The sequence below is a fragment of the Oncorhynchus gorbuscha genome, linkage group LG05, assembly GCF_021184085.1.
Source record: "Oncorhynchus gorbuscha isolate QuinsamMale2020 ecotype Even-year linkage group LG05, OgorEven_v1.0, whole genome shotgun sequence".
Classification (NCBI taxonomy): domain Eukaryota; kingdom Metazoa; phylum Chordata; class Actinopteri; order Salmoniformes; family Salmonidae; genus Oncorhynchus; species Oncorhynchus gorbuscha.
This window is the reverse complement of record NC_060177.1, coordinates 35,397,364-35,419,902: the sequence shown is the minus strand read 5'-3', so window position 1 is coordinate 35,419,902 and position 22,539 is coordinate 35,397,364. Positions and strand designations below refer to the sequence as shown.

Below are 22,539 nucleotides of genomic sequence, written 5' to 3'. Positions count from 1 at the left end.
AAGAAAGAAGGGATACTGGTCTGTAATTGTTGACATCGGAGGGATCGAGTGTAGGTTTTTTCAGAAGGGGTGCAACTCTCGCTCTCTTGAAGACGGAAGGGACGTAGCCAGCGGTCAGGGATGAGTTAAACCCGCAGGAGGCCTTTTTCCTTTTGGTAGTCCGTCATTGTAAATAAGAATTTGTTGTTAACTAACTTGTCTAGTTAAATAAAGGTTAAATAAATAAGTACAGTATTATTATTTCAGACAGTGAGGGAAGTCCCTTTTAAGACAATACTCTTTCATGGATGTGAATTGAAGGATAACCCCATGTAGAATATAGGCCTAATCTTTGATGCCATCTTGAGGATGGCCTAAATTGTAAGCAGTTTTAAGGGGCAACATACAGTTGCTACACTAATTTTTGGATGTGTAACTTAATGATATGTACCCATTGATTTTTGAAGAATACAATTTATAAATGCCTCGTGAGCTTAGTACAACTGTAGTATCCCATCAGAACCCAAAATATAAGATTGTTTTACTCCAAAGTTTGTAAATAAACAAAGTAAATGTAAACAAACACTATATAGCCTCAAAACATGGTAAAAATAGTCAAAGACTCCAGCCACCCAAGTCATAGACTGTTCTTTCTGCTAACACATGGCAAGTCTTGGTCCAAGAGGCTTCTAAACAGCTTCTACCCCCAAGCCACATGGACTCTGTACCGGTACCCCCTGTACATAGCCTCACTATTGTTATTTTACTGCTACTCTTTAACTATTTGTTACTTTTATTTTTAGGTATTTTCTTAAAACTGCATTGATGGTTAAGGGCTTGTAAGTAAGCATTTCACTGTAATACCTGTTGTATTCGGCGCATGTGACAAATCAAATTTGATTTGAAAATGATAATTTAAAAAAATCCTGCTTTAACAGGTGGCTTGAACAAGCAAGCATACATAGCATGAACACTGCACTACCAGCTATAATAATCAAAACTCCAGGTTCCAAAATGGCACTGTCCATGGAGCTAAACTTGAACAATTTGTCCTCCGATCCTTTGCTGTTAATGTTATTCTTTCTTGACTTTAGAGCTTTGATCAGGTATGTATAACTCGCTTCAGATGGATAAATGCCTGTGCACAAAATACCATTATGCTGTGTAATAAAACTATGCTTAGCCACAGTAGCTAGATATAGCTAACGTTCTCAATATGTTGTTCAAATCTAATTTTATTTGTTGGCTAGCAAGGCAAATAATAAACTTTTATTTACTAGCTAGCATGCTATCGCATGACATGTTGTAATCTTTCCTGGTTGTTTGGTCATGGGTCTTATTTAATTTGACAGTTTCAGGAATATTTCTTGCATAAAAGGCTAATGCAGGCTAATGCTGCGTTCATAACCAAGTGGGAAGGTGGTATTTAGTAGTTACATAAAGAAACGTGTCTATTATTCATGTTCTCCGACATCTCCCTCATGCTGATCTCTGACGTCACCTACTAAGAAATAACCTCGATAACAGCATTTATAATGTACAATGTTTTTCAGCGAGTTCAAAGAGTTTGAATGCCACCAACGGGTAAATACCACCTTCCCACTTGGATATGAATGCAGCATAATAGTTTGTTTTGGTTTTAGAATCCTTGTTGTTGTAGCTAACTAACGTTACTAATCCGCTGTCCCATTCAGATTAGACGGGAAATGTTATTAAACATTATACAGTGTCTATTCACAAAGCTGCCTGGGGAGATTTTGCAGACACTCCGACGCTGTCTCAACAAAAAGAGCCCAGCAGGAGATACAATTTTAGAAACGTTTGGAACTTAAAGGTGCAGTATGCAGTTATCGCGCCGCCATTTCCTGGTTGCAATTTTTTTGTTTGTGTGACAAACCAAGCAATGCATAGTTTTTTTTTCAAGCAATGCATAGTGTTGAGAATCATTGTACAATCTAAACAGCTGTGAAATACATTTTCAATAACCAACAATATTGTGTTTTCAGCTGTTTGAACCTGGTATACAAAAGTAAAAGACTCAAACTAAATTTAGGAAGGGGAAGCATAGAAATAGCATGCATAGAACATATCTACCGCTTCTTGTACTTGCTTTAAAGATGGCATGACAGATCTACAACTCACTTTTCTATGGAATTTGGTCATAGCCCAAAAAGTGACATATTGCAGCTTTAACTTTAATATAAACAATAAAAAATATTGTTTATATTTATGCAAACGATACACTTAATGTATGCAGTTTAGGAAAGTTGCACCTGGCTGAGAAACAGGAAAGGTGGAATGCAATGGTCCAATGGAAATGTGCGTGCAAGGTGAGGACAGTCATTGTCTGTTCTGTTGAGAACATCTGTTGATGTTGAGTCTTTGCCCGACAAAGTGATGTTAAGATATATAAGTTATCCTGTACGAGCTTTTGTACCAAATACATTACATTGCTACAGATGTCAAGCTTATGGGCATGTGGCAGCAGCGTATAGGAGGGAGGTTCCTAGGTGTCAGAAATGCGCAGAAGTGCATTAGACAAGGGAATGTGTAGCATTGGGGAAAGTAGTGGTATGTGTTAATTGTAGGGGTGCCCATGGGGCTGGGGATCAGAAATGTACCGTGCGAGAGAGGCAGGTTGAGTTTTCCAGGGTTAGAGTAGTACAGAAGTTACTCCCGCCGTTTACCTGCGCTTCATTGAATTTTTTCACTTTGACAATCAGAGCACTGTGCAGAAATCACATCGCGTCAACACCCACCTCGGGCTTCGCGATGCTTTATTTTAAAGTTGTCATATGCCGAGGCAGTGAAGAAAGTAGAGGAAGATGGATCAAGGGGGAGGGATCTTGAGATGAGTAGTATGAGTAGTAGATCTGTACCAGTACAGAGGGATAGGCCAACAAGTAATATATGTTTCAGTAAGATTGGATTTTTAGCAGCATTTATTGCAATGGTTATCAACTGTACTGCAGGGATGGCATGTAAGTCGCAGAAAATTGAGGTTGTGGTGGCAGCTGCAGAGAAGTATCTGAGTGTGCGAGACTTGACATCAGAAGAGTTACAGGGTGTGTTTTTATTTTTTAGTATTTGATCTTTATTTAACTAGGCAAGTCAGTTAAGAACATTTTTTGTTTTTTTTGTTTTTGTATGTTATTTCACCTTTAATTAATCAGGTAGTTCAGTTGAGAACAAGTTATCATTTAGATAAAGATAAAGCAAAGCAGTGCGACCAAAAACAACAACACAGAGTTACCCATAAACAAACATACAGTTAATAACACAATAGAAAATAAAAATAGAAAAATCTATGTACAGTGTGTGCAAATGTAGAAGAGTAAGGAGGTAGGCAATAAATAGGCCATAGAGGTGAAATAATGACCATTTAGCATTAATACTGCAGTGATAGATGTGCAGATGATGATGTGCAAGTGGAGATACTGGGGTGCAAGAGGGTAAGTAATAATATGGGGATGAGGTTGTGTGCTATTTACAGATTGGCTGTGTACAGGTACGGTGATCGATAAGCTGCTCTGACAGCTGATGCTTAAAGTTAGAGAGGGAGATATAAGACTCCAGCTTCAGAGATTTTTGCAATTCGTTCCAGTCATTGGCAGCAGAGAACTGGAAGGAAAGGCGGCCAAAGTAAGTGTTGGCATTGGGGATGACAAGTGCAATATACCTGCTGGAGCATGTGCTATGGGTGGGTTTTGCTATGGTAAACAGTGAGCTGAGATAAGGCAGGGCTTTACCTAGCAAAGACTTCTACAATGACGGCCTACCCGGACAACGCTAGGTCAATTGTGTGCCGCCCCATGGGACTCCCAATCACGGCCGGTTGTGATACAGCCTGGATTCGATTCAGGGGGTCTGTAGTGATGCTTCAAGCTATGAGATGCAGTGACTTAGACCGCTGCGCCACTTTGGAGCCCATCCTTTCTTTCACTTTAGGGGATTTGATAGCAGTGAGATGGAACGATTAGGCCTTATTATCATAAAACCCTCAACCAATATGTTGATGGATTTCCAAATGTAATGGATAGAAAATTACATTTACATTACATTTACATTTAAGTCATTTAGCAGACGCTCTTATCCAGAGCGACTTACAAAAATAAAATCCATACTTAATTTAAATATTTTTTTATGATTTCCCCTGAGCAGAGGGATCAAAGGAAGAAGAGCTGGATGGCATTGAGGCGCAGGTGGGTTACAAGATTTCAAATGACTACCGGTGCTCATACCGGATACACAATGGGCAGAAGCTGGTTGTTCCTGGCTATGATAATGTTTTTGTGCTGCTGAGCTGAATAAGATGAATTTACACTAACAAATTGACATAATAATTTTACCACAAGTATACTTTATCTACCCCTATTTTCTTTCAGTTTAATGGGAAGCAGGGCCCTGTCTAACCACTACTGCTCAGAGGACCTGCTGGATAATGAAACGGCAGCAGGTGGCTTTAAGCAGCGCAAGGGCATGAGGCCGTGTTTGCCCCTCACCTTCTGCTTCCACACAGGCCTCAGCCAATACATGGCCCTGGAGGGCACCGCAGCGAGATCTTCTACCACTGCCCGGTCAGTTTCCATATGAGACCTCAGCCCCCGCCCCCATTACAACAGGGAGACGGCCTTTTATCCTCACACACAGGTTAAGGATGAAAATAATAAGAAAGTCTGTAGCATCGCTTTGTAATGATAAACAACTCCTTAATTTGAGCTTTATATAACTTAGTTTAAATTTTTTATTTCACCTTTATTTAACCAAGTAGGCAAGTTGAGAACAAGTTCTCATTTACAATTGCGACCTGGCCAAGATAAAGCAAAGCAGTTTGACGCATACAACAACACAGAGATACACATGGAGTAAAACACATAATAATACAGTAGAAAAATGAATCTATATACAATGTGAGCAAATGAGGTGTGATAAGGGAGGTAAAGGCAAAAATGTCCATGGTGGCGAAGTAAATACAATATAGCAAGTAAAACACTGGAATGGTAGATATGCAGTGGAAGAATGTGCAAAGTAGAGAGAAATAATGGGGTGCAAAATAAATAAATACAGTAGGGGAAGAGGTAGTTGTTTGGGCTAAATTATAGATGGGCTATGTACAGGTGCAGTAATCTGTGAGCTGCTCTGACAGCTGGTGCTTAAAGCTAGTGAGGGAGATAAGTGTTTCCAGTTTCAGAGATTTTTGTAGTTCGTTCCAGTCATTGGCAGCAGAGAACTGGAAGGAGAGGCGGCCAAAGGAAGAATTGGTTTTGGAGGTGACCAGAGAGATATACCTGCTGGAGCACGTGCTACAGGTGAGTGCTGCTATGGTGACCAGCGAGCTGAGATAAGGGGGGACTTTACCTAGCAGAGTCTTGTAGATGACCTGGAGCCAGTGGGTTTGGCGAAAGCTAAATACTGAAAGTTATTTTTCACAGATACAACTCACTGCATCTGGAGGGAGCCATTTTCTAGCTTTCTCACCACGTCAATTGCAAACAGCTTCCAGTGTTTACGTTTCATAAATTGGAGCAAGGACAACTCTTTGCCACTGGGGGCAGCCCTTTTCTAGCTATGGTATCTCACCACAGGCAGGAGAAAATGTTGAATAATGGAAATTAACTAATGGCGGTAGTGGAAAAAGTACCCAATTGTAATACTTGAGTTAAAGTAAAGATACCTTAATATACAATGACTCGCGTAAAAGTCACCCAGTAAAAGTATACAAGTCTTTGATTTTAAATATACTTAAGTATCAAAAATAAAAGTTAAAATAATTTCACATTCCTTATATTAAGAAAACCAGACTGTACGATTTTCTATTTTTTAAATTTTATTTATGGATAGTCCGGGTCACACTCCAACACGCAGACATAATTTACAAACAAACATTTGTGTTTAGTGAGTCCGCCAGATCAGGCAGTAGGCCTGACCAAGGATGTTCTCTTGATAAGTGTGAATAAGTGTGAATAGGAATGTACTTGAGTAAATGTTATAAAAAATATAAATGGTACAAGTGCCCCAAAAAACAACTTTAAATTATTTTACTTAAGTACTTTACACTAATGGATGACTAATAGGATTGTTGTAAATGTTTCTATTATAGGATCAAATGGCACAAGATCCATCTGCAATTGACATGTTCATCACAGGTATGGTGAGATATTAGTTTGTTACTGTAGGATTCTGTATTTTACATTATAGCCATTAGCATATATATGATTAAATATTATCTGATGTTGGTTGTGTGAGGTATCTGCATTTGTGCACTGGAGCATCATTATGAGATTAAACAACTGCTTGCTACTTGCCTGTTTGTGTGTGTGACAACTGAGTAACATGGTGTGACCTGCATGTTGCAAAACTGTAGATAACAGCCCAGCAGATGCTTTGTCCTTGTGTTTGTATGTAACAATATTGAGCACATGGTGTGACTTGCTGTATCTTACAAAGTTGCGGTTACGCAGGGATAGGGGGGGTGGTCATCACAAGGTTTAACTGAGATGGAAAAATACTGAACAACACAATAGCAGGAACTGAGCAACTGTTATAACTAGGGGGTGATACCAGAACAGTAGGAATCTTTTCATCGACGGAGGGAGGACTCCAAGAAACGCCAAGAGGCGGGGACCTGCCTGAGCGCCTGCGATAGGCTGAGTAAGTTTAAACCACGCCCAGACTCTACTGTGATAGACATTGTTCCAACCCGTCTGTTGGCCTATCACAGTATAAGAACACTGTTTACATACATCCTGTCAGTTCCCTGTTCTGCCCTGCGTGGTATTACAGTGAGCCCGTATATACGAAAGTTGCATTTGCCATTTATTACTTAGCTAATAAAAAATACGTAGTATACAATCGGTGACTCATTGTTATATTTATCCTGATACCAGATTCGAATTTACACAACTCTAACATTACATAAAACATTATAAAAAATATTCAGTTAGGTTGTGTGAAAATGTTTCATGGCGACATCTCACTGCAAGTTAAGCAAACTTAAAAGCAACTTTTATTTGGATGCTTAACAACTAGGTTATTATGTAAGTCCAGGAATTCTTCAAGGTACAGAGGATTCTGGCATTGCTCCCATTCTTGAGGTTGTGGACTAACTGCATGATGGGAGATGTGAAATATAAACTGCTGTATTGCAACATAGCACTTCATTAATGGAATTTTAAAAAAAAATGAAAGTCTGGATTATTTGCTAAAATATTATTTGTTGATATTCAATGTTAGTTCCTCAACATAAATGGATTTGAACTTATGCAGTGTCTCATTTACTCATTATTTTTCTTCCTCTCACTCTAATTTCTCACCTTAGGGTCCAGCTTTACTGAGTGGTTTACCTCGTATGTCCATAATGTGGTAACAGGAGAATACCCCATCATCGGGGATCAGACCTCCAGGTAACCTCCATTAACTTTCCCTTTCTGAAATACCTAAATGGCACATGCAGGGAGGTCGTAGTTTCTGTGTCATGATGGCAATACTCTACAATATGTAGTAGGGCTGACTGAGATTTCTTTAGTCGAGCACAGGCAAAAAAATAAAATATATATATCTCTACATTGTAGAATAATAGTGAAGGCATCACAACTATGAAATAACAGATATGGAATCATGTAGTAACCAAAAAAGTGTTAAATCAAAATATATATTTTATATTTGAGAATCTTAAAGTAGCCATCATTTGTCTTGATGACAGCTTTGCACACTCTTGGCTTTCTCGCAACATGCTTCACTTGGAATGCTTTTCCAACAGTTTTGAAGGCGTTCCCGCATGTGCTGTGCACTTGTTGGCTGCTTTTCCTTCACTCTGTGGTCCAACTCATCTCTAACCATCTCAATTGGGTTGAGGTCGGGTGATTTGTAGAGAGGGCTGGTCATCTGATGCAGCACTTCATCACTCTCCTTCTTGGTCAAATAGCCCTTACACAGCCTGGAGGTGTGTTGGGTCATTGTCCTGTTGAAAAACAAATGATAGTCACAGTAAGCCTAAACCAGATGGGATGGCTTATCGCTGCAGAATGCTGTGGTAGCCATGCTGGTTAAGTGTGCCTTGAATTCTAAATAAATCACAGACAGTGTCACCAGCAAAGCACCATCACACCACCTCCTCCATGCTTCACGGTGGAAACCACCGCAGTTGGATCCAAAAATCTCAAATTTGGACTCATCAGACAAAAGGACATATTTCCACCAGTCTGTCAATTGCTCATGTTTCTTGTCCCAAGTAAGTCTTCATATTATTGGTTTCCTTTAGTAGTGGTTTCTTTGCAGTAATTCAACTTTTCTTCTGCAGACGAGGTAACTGTCTTCCTTTCCTGTGGCGGTCCTCATAAGAGCCAGTGTCATTATAGCAGTTGATGGTTTTTGCGATTGCACTTGAAGAAACTTTCAAAGTTCTTAATTTTACGCATTGACTGACTTCCATGTGTTAAAGTAATGATGGGCTGTTGTTTCTCTTTGCTCATTTGAGCTGTTCTTGCCATAATATGGACTTGGTCTTCTGTATACCAACCCTTCAATGTCACAACACAACTGATTGGCTCAAATGCATTAAGAAGGAAATAAATTACACAAATTAAGATACACCTGTTAATTGAAATGCATTCCAGGTGACTACCTTGAAGCTGGTTGAGAAAATGCCTAGAGTGTACAAAGCTTTTAAGGTGGCTACTTTGAAGATTCTGAAATACAACATACATTTGTTTCTTTTTTTTCATTACTACATGATTCCAAATGTGTTATTTCATAGTTTTGATGTCTAAACAATTATTCTACAATTGTTCTTTACATATTAAAATGATTGAGGAGGTGTGTCCAAACTTTTGGCTGCTCCTCTATCTACAGAAATAAGACAGATCCTGCTTCTGTTGCCTGTTTGAGTATTTGTTTAATAGCCTACTGATTCCATGAGCACCAAGCGTAATTTTTCAAATTTAATTAAAAATTTTATATTACCTTTATTTAACTAGGCAAGTGAGTTAAGAACAAGTTCTTATTTTCAATGACTGCCTAGGAACAGTGGGTTAACTGCCTTGTTCAGGGGCAGATTTTTTCAGGGACAGATTTGTACTTTGTCAGCTCGGGATTTAACCTTGCAACCTTTCAGTTACTAGTTAGAGCTACGCTACGCTGCCGCCCCATGCAACGACATGTCAAGTAAACAATTTCACAAATTCAGCTTTTTAAAATCTTTGCTTTGCTGTAATAAAGGCTTTACACTTTATTTTGTTAGAACAGCCTCTCCTGTATTATTTATAATCGATTTGATGTCTACAGTACTCCAAATTGTCAGAAAAATATTATTATAATAATACTACATTTGTTTGATGTCGTTATTATGATGATCATAAGTAATTTATTTTTTATTTCACCTTTATTTAACCAGGTAGGCTAGTTGAGGACAAGTTCTCATTTGCATTTGCGACCTGGCCAAGATAAAGCATAGCAGTTCGACAAATACAACAACCCAGAGTAACACATGGAATAAACAAACATACAGTAGGAAAAAAATTAAACAAAAAGTATATATGCAGTGAGTGCAAATGAGGTAAGATAAGGGAGATAAGGCAATGTTTGGCAGCATGAGTGAAGGATGTTTTGTTGCGAAATAGGAAGGCAATTCTAGATTTAATTTTGGATTGGAGATGCTTAATGTGAGTCTGGAAGGAGAGTTTACAGTCTAAGCAGACACCTAAGTATTTGTAGTTGTCAACATATTCTAAGTCAGAGCCGTCCAGAGTAATGATGCTGGATTGGCGGGCAGGTGCGGGCAGTGATCGGTTGAAGAGCATGCATTTAGTTTTACTTGCATTTAAGAGCAGTTGGAGGCCACGGAAGGAAAGTTGTATGGCATTGAAACTCGTCTGGAGGTTAGCTAACAGTGTCTAACGAAGGGCCAGAAGTATACAGAATGGTGTCGTCTGCATAGAGGTGGATCAGAGAATCAGCAAGAGCGACATCATTGACGTATACAGAGAAGAGAGAGTCGGCCCGAGAATTTAACCCTGTGGTACCCCCATAGACTGCCAGAGGTCCGGACACACCAATTTGACACACTGAACTCTATCAGAGAAGTAGTTGGTAAACCAGGCGAGGCAATCATTTGAGAAACCAAGGCAGTTGTCTGCCAATAAGAATCGGGTGATTGGCCGTCGAAAGCCTTGGCCAGGTCAATGAATACGGCTGCACAGTAATGTCTCTTATCGATGGCGGTTATGATATCATTTAGGACCTTAAGCGTGGTTGAGGTGCACCCATGACCAGCTCTGCAACCAGATTGCATAGCGGCGAATGTACGGTGAGATTCGAAATGGTCGGTAATCTGTTTGTTAACTTGGCTTTCGAAGACCTTAGGAAGGCAGGGTAGGATAGATATAGGTCTGTAGCAGTTTGGGTCTAGAGTGTCTCCCCCTTTGAAGAGGGGGATGACCACGGCAGCTTTCCAATCTTTGGGAATCTCAAACGACATGAGGTTGAAACAGGCTAGTAATAGGGGTTGCAACAATTTTGGCAGATAATTTTCGAAAGAGAGGGTCCAGATTGTCTCGCCCGGCTGATTTGTAGGTGTCCAGATTTTGCAGCTCTTTCAGAACATCAGCTATCTGGATTTGGGTGAAGGAGAAATTTGGGAGGCTTGGGCGAGTTGCTGTGGGGAGTGCAGGGCTTTTGACCGGGGTAGGGGTAGCCAGGTGGAAAGCATGGCCAGCCATAGAAAAAGTATTATTGAAATTCTCAATTATAGTGGATTTATTGGTGGTGACAGTGTTTCCTAGCCTCAGTGCAGTGGGCAGCTGGGAGGATGTGCTCTTACTCTCCATGGACTTTACAGTGTCCCAGGACTTTTTTGAGTTGCAAATTTCTGCTTGAAAAAGCTAGCCTTAGCTTTCCTAACTGCCTGTGTGTATTGGTTCCTAACGTCCCTGAAAAGTTGCATATCACGGGCTATTCGATGCTAATGCAGAATGCCACAGGATGTTTTTGTGCTGGTCAAGGGCAGTTGGGTCTGGAGAGAACCACGGGCTAAATCTGTTCCTGGTTCTACAACTTTTGAATAGGACATGCTTATTTAAGATGGTGAGGAAGGCATTTTTAAAGAATGACCAGGCATCCACTACTGACAGGATGAGGTCAATATCCTTCCAGGATACCCGGACCAAGTCGATAAGAAAGGCCTGCTCGCTGAAGTGTTTTAGGGAGCGTTTGACAATGATGGGGTGGTCGCTTGACCACGGGCCCATTACGGATGCAGTCAATGAGTTAGTGATTGCTGAGATCTTGAAAACAGCAGAGGTATATTTGGAGGGCAAGTTGGGGAGGATGATATCTATGCGGGTGCCTGTGTTTACAGATTTGGGGTTGTACCTGGTGGGTTCATTGAGAATTTGTGTGAGATTGAGGGCATCAAGTTTAGATTGTAGGATGGCCCGGGGTCTTAAGCATGTCCCAGTTTAGGTCACCTAGCAGCATGAACTCTGAAGATAGATAGGGGGGCAATCAGTTCACATATGGTGTCCAAGGCACAGCAGGGGGCAGAGGGTGGCCTATAGCAAGCGGCAACGGTGAGAGACTTGTTTCTGGAAAGGTGGATTTTTAAAAGTAGAATCTCAAATTGTTTGGGTACAAACCTGGATAGTAAGACAGAACTCTGCAGGCTATCTCTGCAGTATATTGCAACTCCGCCCCCTTTGGCAGTTCTAGCCGCAGAGCCAATTTGAGCAGCTTTCGTCTGTAGTCCAGTCGTGAAGGATCGGTGGGGTTCCATGCCCCGTACCGGCAGTAGAAGGGGGTCCGGGCCAGTTGGCAAAAAGGGTATTATAGCCCAGGAGTCGCTGTTGGGCTTCTCCTGCTAGCCGGGATATGGGCCTAGCATGGGCTAGCTCCAGGCTGATTGGTGCTAGCTTCCGGACAGGGACGTGACGTTAAAATCTCTTAGGGATCCCTTAAGCTCGAATCCTGCTCGAATCCCGTTAGCGGGATAGATTTGACAACATCCAGTGAAATTGCAGAGCACCAAATTTAAACTACAGAAATATAAATATTCAACATTCATGAAAATGTGTGTAATACATCAAAATAAATCTTAACTTGTTAATCCAGCCGCTGTGTCAGATTTCAAAAAGGCTTTACGGCGAAAGCACACCATGCAATTATCTGAGGACAGCGCCCCGCATACAAAATCATGAAAAACATATTTCAACCAGGCAGGTGCAACACGAAAGTCAGAAATAGCCATATAATAAATGCCTTACCTTTGAAGATCTTCATCTTTTTGCAATCTCAAATGTCTGTGACACAAAGAATGGTCGTTTTGTTCGATAAATTCCTTCTTTATATCCCCAAAATGTCAATTTATTTGGCGTGTTTGATTTAAAAAAATACACCAGTTCCAACATGACTACAAAGTACTTATAATAAGTTACCTGTGAACTTTGTCCAAACATTTCAAACAACGTTCCTAATCCAACCTCAGGTATCCTAAAATGTAAATAATCTATCAAATTTAAGATGTGATCAACAGTTTCCAATACCGAAGAAAAACGACACGGAGCGCGCTCCTGTTCACGCGCAACAAAATACTAGAGACCTTCTGAGTGACACGTAGAAAGAATAGCACTACTTCATTTTTCAAAAGAAAAACATTGAACAATTTCTAAAGACTTTTGACATCTAGTGGAAGTCATAGGAACTTGTCAGGGAAATTGCAAGATTATGTTATAATGTTTGTATTGCATTATAATGGTTGTTTTATTCGACAGAATAGAGTATTCTGTTAACCATTGTGTGTGTCTTCTACTGAGGATGGGCCTCTATGAGATAACACGGACAGAGGAGATTTACGTTGTCTTTGGGTGATAAAACCTAAAGCGCATTCCAGAGAACATGAGTTAATGTTTCTGCTCTATACCGTACCAGGGAGAGATGGTTCTAGTTTGGAGTCTTAACCTTGTGACCATTTTATGTATCTGTTGTTTGTCATGTAGGTTGAAAGGGGTGTATCTTGGCTATAAAAGACCTTTGTACTTTAATTTTATCACTCTCAACGGATCATTAGAAATGGTGAATCATTGAAAATCATTGCTATTATTGCTCTTATTATTAAAGATTTATTTTAAGTATAACTCTGGCTTGTGTGATAAGTTTGTCTCTCCTCATTTGATAGTAAGGAAATTAACCACCACAAACTGCAATCTGGGCCCTAATAAATCAGGTTTCCCATAGAAAAGCATTGGAAAACACCATGACCTCAAACTTTTTTCCCTGGATGGATTGTGCTCGGGGTTTCGCCTGCCAAATCAGTTCTGTTATACTCACAGACATTTATTCTAACAGTGTTTTCTATCCAAATATACTAATTATATGCATATCCTGGCTTCTGGCCCTGAGTAACAGGCAGTTTACTTTGGGCACGCTTTTCATCTGGACGTGAAAATACTGCCCCCTATCCCTAAGAATTTTTAAACCAGGAATAGTCACTCGGATTGCAGCTAGCTAGCTGTGGTTATCCAGGTGAAGAGGTTCAGAGCTTGCGGTAGGAAACTGGGGATATGGAGAGAAAATAGGTCCGGTGTGCTCTTTTGAATCGCGTTGTACAAACTGGCGAGAGCTTTCTGAGCAAAAGGTTAGCTGATGACCGCTAGCAGTGGTTAGCTGACTGTTAGCTAGTTATCTGGCTAGCTTCTGTTGGGGAATACCGGTTCGGAGGTGGATACTGTTAGAGTTGTGTAAATTCGAATCTGGTATTAGGATAAATATAACAATGAGTCACCGATTGTACACTATGTATTTTTTATTAGCTAAGTAATAAATGGCAAATGCAACTTTCGTATATACGGGCTCACTGTAATACCATGCAGGGCAGAACAGGGAACTGACAGGATGTACGTAAAGTGTTCTTATATTGTGATAGGCCAACAGACAGGTTGGAACAATCACAGTAGAGGCTGAGCGTGGTTCAGCCTATCGCAGGCGCTCAGGCGGGTCCCCGCCTCTTGGTGCTTCTTGGAGTCCTCCCTCCGTCGATGTATAGATTCTTACTGTTCTGGTATCGCAGCGTAATTATAACAGTTGCTCAGTTCCTGCTATTGTGTTGTTCAGTATTTTTCCATCTCAGTTAAACCTCGTGATGACCACCCCCCCATACCTAATTAACCACACCTTTGTAAGATACAGCAAGTCACACCATGTGCTCAATATTGTTACATACAAACACAGGGACAAAGCATCTGCTGGGCTGTTATCTACAGTTTTGCAACATGCAGGTCACATCATATTCACTCAGTTCTTGTCACACACACAAACAGGCAAGTAGATGTAGCAAGCAGTTGTTTAATCTCATGATGATGCTGAAGTGCACAATGCAGATACCTCACACAGCCAACATCAGATAATATTTCATCATATATATATGGTAATGGCTATAATGTAAAATACAGAATCCCACAATACGAATAATTTAGAAGAGACAGATTCACACCACATTGGGTGAGGCGGGTTGCAGGAGAGTATTTTGAAGTTGAGGTTTAGAAAAATATAAAAGATTTGCTAAGAAAAATATATTAAAATATATAAACATGGGACATATACAAGACGAAGAACAAAGACGTCTGACTGCTACGCCATCTTGGATCAGTAATGTCATTATAATTTATAAGCTTAATGTAGCAGCCTTGTATAACCGTCATTGAGCTGAAGGTCTAAGAGCGAATCCTGTTTAGTCTTAATACTGTAACTTACTTAGGCTGAACCCCCCCCCAGATGTGACGCTTGGCATATTTCTAATGGTCTGAGAGTCTTTAGGTGCCTTTTGGCAAACTCCAAGTGGGCTGTCATGTGCCTTTTACTGAGGAGTGGCTTCTGTCTGGCCACTCTACCATAAAGGCCTGATTGGTGGAGTGCTGCAGAGATGGTTGTCCTTCTGGGAGGTTCTCCCATCTCCACAGAGGAACACTGGAACTCTGTCAGAGTGACCATTGAGTTCTTGGTCACCTCCCTTCTCCCCCAATTGCTCATTTTGGCCAAGCGGCCAGCTTGTTCAAAACGTATTCCATTTAAGAATGATGGAAGCCACTGTGTTCTTGGGGACCTTCAATGCGGCAGAACATTTTTGGTACACTTCCCCAGATCTGTGCCTCGACACAATCCTGTCTCGGAGATCTACAGACAATTCCTTTGACCTCGTGGCTTGGTTTTTGATCTGACATGCACTGTCAACTGTGGGACCTTGTATAGAGAGGTGTGTGCCTTTTCCAAATCATGTCCAATCAATTGAATTTACCACAGGTTGACTCCAATCAAGTTATAGAAACATCTCAAGAATGATCAATGGAAACAGGATGCTCCTGAGCTCAATTTTGAGTCTCATATCAAAAGGTCTGAATAGTTATGTAAATAAGGTATTTGTTATTTTTAATACATTTACTAAAATGTCTAAACCGTTTTTTTTTTCATTGTCGTGGGGTATTGTGTGTAGATTGAGGAAAAATTCTTATTTTTATCATTTTTAAAAGTCTAGAAGTAACAAAATGTAGAAAGAGTCAAGGGGTCTGAATACTTTCCGAATGCACTGTAGTTGATTTGATTAAAACACATAGGATGTGGCTATATATAGAAAAATAATGTTTACCTTTTTTTTTTCAAAGAACAGACAACTCTTGGTCGACCCAAGTTTTTTTTTTTTTTTTTGGTGGGGATACCACTAATATGTAGTTAACATGCATTCAAATCAAGGCTTCCAAAGGATTTTGAAGGTTTAAGCTTTGTCCCTATTCACAGGTACGTCCATGATAAGCAGTGTGTTTCCGCCACGGGATATTACTGTTTCAGTGTACCTCATTCTTACCGGAGCTCAGCTCAGTGGATCCTCCACATTCTTTCTTCACCTACCGGATCAGGTACCACTATTTTCTCTACTGATTTCAGCTCCTGGTAATGATTAAAATGATATGGGTAAATGGATCATAATACAGCTGTCATAACTTCCCTAACCTTATACATTAAATTTTACCCTCAGGATTGAAATGGCAAATGATGACCTCGCTGAGAATGCTTGTCGTTATTGGAAGATCACCAATGCTAATGTGAATGTGGAGGAGGTCCGTGGGCCAGGCGTTGTCGGTAGGTGACTAGACTAGAGATGATTCTGTGGACTTAGCGTAATGTTTCATTCTCAGTTGTCTCCTTTTGGTAGCAGTGGACAAAAACCTGTTACGATCTAAGAATGATTTACAGCTAACGGATTACTAATGTAATTTTCATCATACAGTTGAAGTCAGAAGTTTACATACACTTAGGTTGGAGTCATTAAAACTCATTTTTCAACCACTCCACAAATTTCTTGTTAACAAACTATAATTTTGGCAAGTTGGTTAGGACATCTACTTTGTACATGACACAAGTCATTTTTCCAACAATTGTTTTGACAGATTATTTCACTTATAATTCACTGTATCACAATTCCAGTGGGTCAGAAGTTTACATACACTAAGTTGACTGTCTTTGGGACCCACCCGCTTGACATCATGGGAAAATAAAATCAGCCAAGAACTCAGAAAAAAAATTGTAGACCTCCACAAGTCAGGTTCATCCTTGGGAGCAATTTCCAAATGCCTGAAGGTACCACGTTCATCTGTACAAACAATAGTACACAAGTATAAACACCGTGGGACCACGCAGCCATCATACCATACCATATTTTAAAAAGTGAAAACATTTCATGAGTAACTTTTGCAAAATATATACTAATCTCTTGACATTGTCTGCAGGAGAATTCCCGGTGATGACTCCGGTTAAAGTACATGAGTACGCCAGCTGCACAACCTTCTCTGCTACCTCTGAGTACATGGAAGGCCATTACACCGCCTCAAGAATGAGGAGATCTTCGACGTCTGCATCCCCTGCTTTCACATGGTTTGCCCTCCATTCCGTGAGTCAACTGTACGGTCGGTCGGTAAGTGTTTTTGAGATAGTGATAAGTGACAATTGGATTCAGTTTTAAGAGACTTGATAAGTCAGTGATTTTGTTGGTCTTTTTATTTGTCCCCATTTTTGGTAATACAACAAATGGTAAAGTTTTAAAACAAAAACTTTTAATTTAATTTAGTTTAATATTTGCTCCCCCCCATCAGCAGGTATCAGCAAGGGATGTTTCTAGTGCCTCTTTTAACAAAGACAACTCGTCAGACACTGATGACTATAATGAGGGTGAGCTTTGAGGCATAAACATGGCAGCCCCAGGGGGACGATGTCCACGCCACATTTTACACACTTTTCTCACCACGGGACTCAATTGGGAAAGGGGCTGGGAAGGACTTTCACAGTTCCATAAGAGTGAAGTTTGTTTTTGTTATTTGTAAAGCTGTAGCTGATAGCTAGATGAGATACTACCACAGCCTTTGCAATATGCCCTCCCATGCAAATCCAAGATCTCACCATTGTTTATTTTTTTCAACAATGGCGCAATCTGTAACTGGACATTGACTATTGAGAGCAGGGTTGTACACCTCTTTTTCAATAGTAACATTGTTCATTCTCTAGCTGACTGCCTAGTGCCTTGAACTTAAGTGCAGATTGGTGCTCTATCTAAATCCTATGAAAAGCCACGCCAACTCTTCAGGTCCACTGTAGGTAGGTCGTTAACGCATCATCAAAAAGGACATTTATTTTACATTGCAGCTGTTTCTGCAGTGGTGTTAAACATTTATAACTATGATGCTCTTAATCAGAGATGGTCACTGCCAGTGGTTTTCAAACCCAACAAAAACCAAGGAATTATATGGAAACACATAAAAGCTGGGCTGTTTGGATACGCTAACAACAATGACAAAGAGAAGCCCACATGAAAGCTGTTGAGCTACTGTACATTGGATGCCGTATAGATATACAGGAACATTTTAACGTGGGCTTGTCTCTGTCATGCATTAATGCATTTAATGGATCAGTATCTTTATTCATTGTAATGTGATTATGATTATTTGAAAGTCTGCAGAAAAACCCATCTGTTTAGTAAAGCAGCCAATCAGTGTGCAGTTTCTCATATAAATCTGAATGTTTGAACAATGAGCCAGAGCATCACACCCCTCCGTATTTATTTGGACATCGACGCTAAAATTAGTACCTTTGGCTCTATCCTCCAGCATTTTGAATTTGAGATCAAATGTTTGAGGCAACAGTACAGAATGTCACCTTTTTTGAGGGTATTTCCATACATATCTGTTTTGCCGTTTACAAATTAATGCACTTAATGTACAGTGCTTTCAGAAAGTATTCACACCCATTTACTTTTTCCACATTTTGTGTTACATCCTGAATTTAAAATTGATTAATTTGAGTTTTTGTGTCCCTGGCCTACACATACCACATCATGTCAAAGTTGAATTATGTTTTTAGAAATGTTTGCAAGTTAATGAAAAGCTGACATGAGTCAATAAGTATTCAACCCCTTTATGGTAAACCTAAATGGGGTCAGGGGTAAATTTGTAAGTAATTTGCTTAACAAGTCACAAGTTGCATGGACTCACTGTGTGCAATAGTGTTTAACATGATTTTTGAATGGCTACCTGATCTCTGTACCCCACACATACAATTATTTGTAAGGTCCCTCGGTCGAGCAGTGAATGTCAAACACAGATTCAACCACAAAGACCAGGGAGGTTTTCCCAATGCCTCACAAAGAAGGGAGATGGGGGAGGAAGAAAAAAAAGAAGCAGACATTGAATATCCCTTTGAGTATGGTTAATTTATTAATTAAACTGTGGATGGTGTATCAATACACCCAGTCACAAAGATACAGGCGTCCTTCCTTACTCAGTTGCCGGAGAGGAAGGAAACTGCTCAGGGATTGCACCATGAGGCCAATGGTCACTTAAACACTTAGTTTAATGGCTGTCATAGGAAACAACTGAGGATGGATCAACAAGATATACTGAACAAAAATATAAATGCAACAATTTAAGAGATTTACTGAGTTACACTTCTTATAAGGACATCTCATTAGGCTCTAATCGATGAATTTCACATGACTGAGCAGGGCTGCAGTAATGAATGGACCCAGACAGTAAAAATCCTCAGTTTCATCAGCTGTCTGGGTGGCTGGTCTCAGATGATCCCGCAGGTGAAGAAACTGGATGTGGATGTCCTGGGCTGGTGTGGTTACATGAGATCTACGGTTGTGAGGCTGGTTGGACTTGAAAAATACTCTAAAATGACGTTGGAGGCGGTTTATGGTAAAGAAATTAATCTAAAATGATCTGGCAACAGCTCTGGTGGACATTCCTGCAGTCAGCATGCTAATTGCATGCTCCTTCAACTTGAGACATTGTGTTGTGTGACAACTGCACATTTTAGAGTGGCCTTTTATTTTCCCCAGCACAAGGTGCCCATGTGTGATGATAATGCTGTTTAATCAGCACCTTGATATGCTACACCTGTCAGGTGGATGGAATATCTTGACAAATGAGAAATGCTCACTAACAGGGAGGTAACATATTTGTGCACACATTTCAAGATAAATAATTTATAGAAATGTAATTTATAATACACATTTCTGGGATCTTTTATTTCAGCTCATGAAACATGGGACCAACACTTTACATGCGTTTATATTTTTGTTCAGCATCGTTACTACACAATACTAACCTAATTGACAAGAGTTAAAAGAAGGAAGCTTGTAAAGAATAACAAGTATTCCAAAACATGCATCCTGTTTGCAATAACACACTAAACTAAAACTGCAAAAATTTGACAAAGAAATTCACTTTATGTCCTGAATACAATGCATTATGTTTTGTACATACACAACACATCACTGAGTACCACTCTCATATTTTCAAGCATGGTGGTGGCTGCAACATGTTTTGGGTGTGCTTCTCATCGGCAAGGACTAGGAAGTTTTTTTAGGATAAAAAGAAATGGCATAGATAGAGCTAAGCACAGGCAAAATCATTGAGGAAAACCTGGTTGTCTGCTTTCCAACATTTCAACAGGACAATAACCTAAAACACAAGGCCAAATATACACTGGAGTTGATTATCAAGATGACATTGAATATTCCTGAGTGTCCTAGTTACAGCTTTGACTTAAATAGGCTTGATAATCTATGGCAAGACTTGAAAATGGCTGTCTAGCAATGATCAATGACCAAATTGACAGTGCACAAAGAGTTTAAAAAATAATCTGCAAATATTATACAATCCAGGTGTGCAAAGTTCTTAGAGACTCACCCAGAAAGACTCACAGCTGTAATCACTGCCAAAGGTGATTTTAACATGTATTAACTCAGGACTGTGAATACTAATTTTCTAAGTTGTATGAAATTAAATCAGATGTGAAAAATAGGCAATGCACAAATGTGGGCACCCTTGTCATTCTGTTGATTTGAATACCTGTAACTACTTAGCACTGATTAATTGGAACACACAATTGGTTTGGTGAGCTCATTAAGCCTTGAACTTCATAGACAAGTGCATCCAATCATGAGAAAATATATTTAAGGTGGCCAATTGCAAGTTGTTCTTTTTGACTCTCTGAAGAGTGGCAACATGGGGGCATCAAAACAGCTCTCAAGATTGTTCAACATTATGGTTTAGAGGAAGGCTACAAAAAGCTATTGCAGAGATTTAAGCTGTCAGTGTCCACTGTGGAACATAGTGAGGAAATGGAAGACCACAGGCACAGTTCTTGTTAAAGCCAGAAGTGGCAGGCCAAGTAAAATATCGGAGAGGCGAAGGATGGTGCGAACGGTCAAAAACAGCCCACAGACCACCTCCAAAGACCTACAACATCATCTTGCTGCAGAGGGTGTCACTGCACGGTTCAACAATTCTGCGTACTTTGCACAAGGAGAAGCTGTATGGGAGAGTGATGCGGATGGAGCCTTTTCTGTACACACGCCACAGAGTTGCTTGAGATATGCAAATGCACATTTGGACAAGCCAGCTTCATTTTGGAATGAGATGCTGTGGACTGATGAAACAAAGATTGAGTTATTTGGTCATAACAAGGGACGTTATGCATGGCAGCAAAAGAACACAGCGTTCCAAGAAAAACACTTACTACCCACAGTAAAATTTGGTGGGGGTTCCATCATGCTGTGGGGCTGTGTGGCCAGTGCCGGTACTGGGAATCTTGTTAAAGTTGAGGGTCGCATGGATTCCACTCAATATCAGCAGATTATTGGGAAAATGTTGAAGAATCAGTCACAAAGTTGAAGTTACGCCGGGGCTGGAGGAATGGTCCAAAATGTTTTTATTTTTTTATTTAACTAGGCAAGTCAGTTAAGAACAAATTCTTATTTTCAATGACAGCCTAGGTACAGTGGGTTAACTGCCTGATCAGGGGCAGTTAATGACAGATTTGTACCTTGTCAACTCGGGGGTTTGAACTTGCAACCTTCATCCAGAGTCCAGACACTCATTAGAGGCTATGGAAAGTGTCTAGAGGCTGTTATTTTCACGAAAGGAGGCTCTACTAAATATTTATGTGATTTTTATATTGGGGTGCCCAAATTTATGCACCTGTCTAATTTTGTTTTGATGCATATTGCACATTTTCTGTTAATTCAATAAACCTCATTTCACTACTGAAATATTACTGTGTCCATCAGTTATTTGATCAAAATGAAAGTGTTGATCCAAACACCCAATTATTTATAAATGGAAATCATGGAAATTGTCAGGGGTGCCCAAACTTTTTCATATGACTATGTCATCACAAGCTTGATGTATTCATTGCATGCTAGGAATATGGGACAAATACTAAACTATTGACTACTTTGATACAATAAAAGTCAATTTAAAAAAAGATGCATAAGGTTATTTAATTTCTAAACAGTCAAAGAGATGTATTAAAATAAAAGGATATTCTGTGCTGTCGCCTCATTAAACGTATGATCTTAAATAAGAGCCACATTTAAAAAATGTTGCTTGATTGTCTAAGTAAATATGGCGGGAAGTGTATATGTTTTATAATGCTTTCTGATGCAATTTCAGGTCATTAGATGGACATTATCTCAGCTTTGAGTACAAGTGTATCACTCATCTCAGCATGTACAGTTGAAGTCAGAAGTTTACATACACTTAGGTTGGAGTCATTAAAACTTGTTTTTCAACCACTCCACAAGTTTATTGTCAACAAACTATAGTTTTGGCAAGTCTGTTAGGACATCTACTTTGTGCATGTCACAAGTAATTTTTCCAACAATTGTTTAGACAGACAGATTATTTCACTTATAATTCCAGAAGTTTACATACACTAAGTTGACTGTGCCTTTAAACAGCTTGGGAAATTCCAGAAAATTATGTCATGGCTTTAGAAGCTTCTGATTGGCTAATTGACATCATTTGAGGTGTACCTGTGGATGTATTTCAAGGCCTACTTTCAAACTCAGTGCCTCTTTGCTTGACATCATGAGAAAATCCAAAGAAACCAGCCAAGACCTTAGAAAACAAAAAATTGTAGACCTCCACAAGTCTGGTTCATCCTTGGGAGCAATTTCCAAACGCCTGAAGGTACCACGTTCATCTGTACAAACAATAGTACGCAAGAATAAACACCATGGGA

The 22,539-nt window shown here is 39.8% G+C and overlaps 1 long non-coding RNA gene and 1 pseudogene across 2 annotated transcripts; both read left to right on the top strand.

Moving 5' to 3' along the window:
- Positions 1-912: 912 nt before the first annotated feature.
- Positions 913-5,244, top strand: LOC124035879. Of its 2 annotated transcripts, XR_006838809.1 has the most exons (4): positions 913-1,085; positions 4,141-4,181; positions 4,365-4,556; positions 5,193-5,244. It is a non-coding gene; the product is annotated as an uncharacterized LOC124035879 (long non-coding RNA). The 2 variants fall into 2 exon arrangements; XR_006838808.1 differs by lacking the exon at positions 5,193-5,244 and having other exon boundaries at positions 916-1,085; positions 4,365-4,826.
- Positions 5,245-6,085: 841 nt separating this feature from the next.
- Positions 6,086-19,165, top strand: LOC124034869 (annotated as a pseudogene).
- Positions 19,166-22,539: the final 3,374 nt, after the last annotated feature.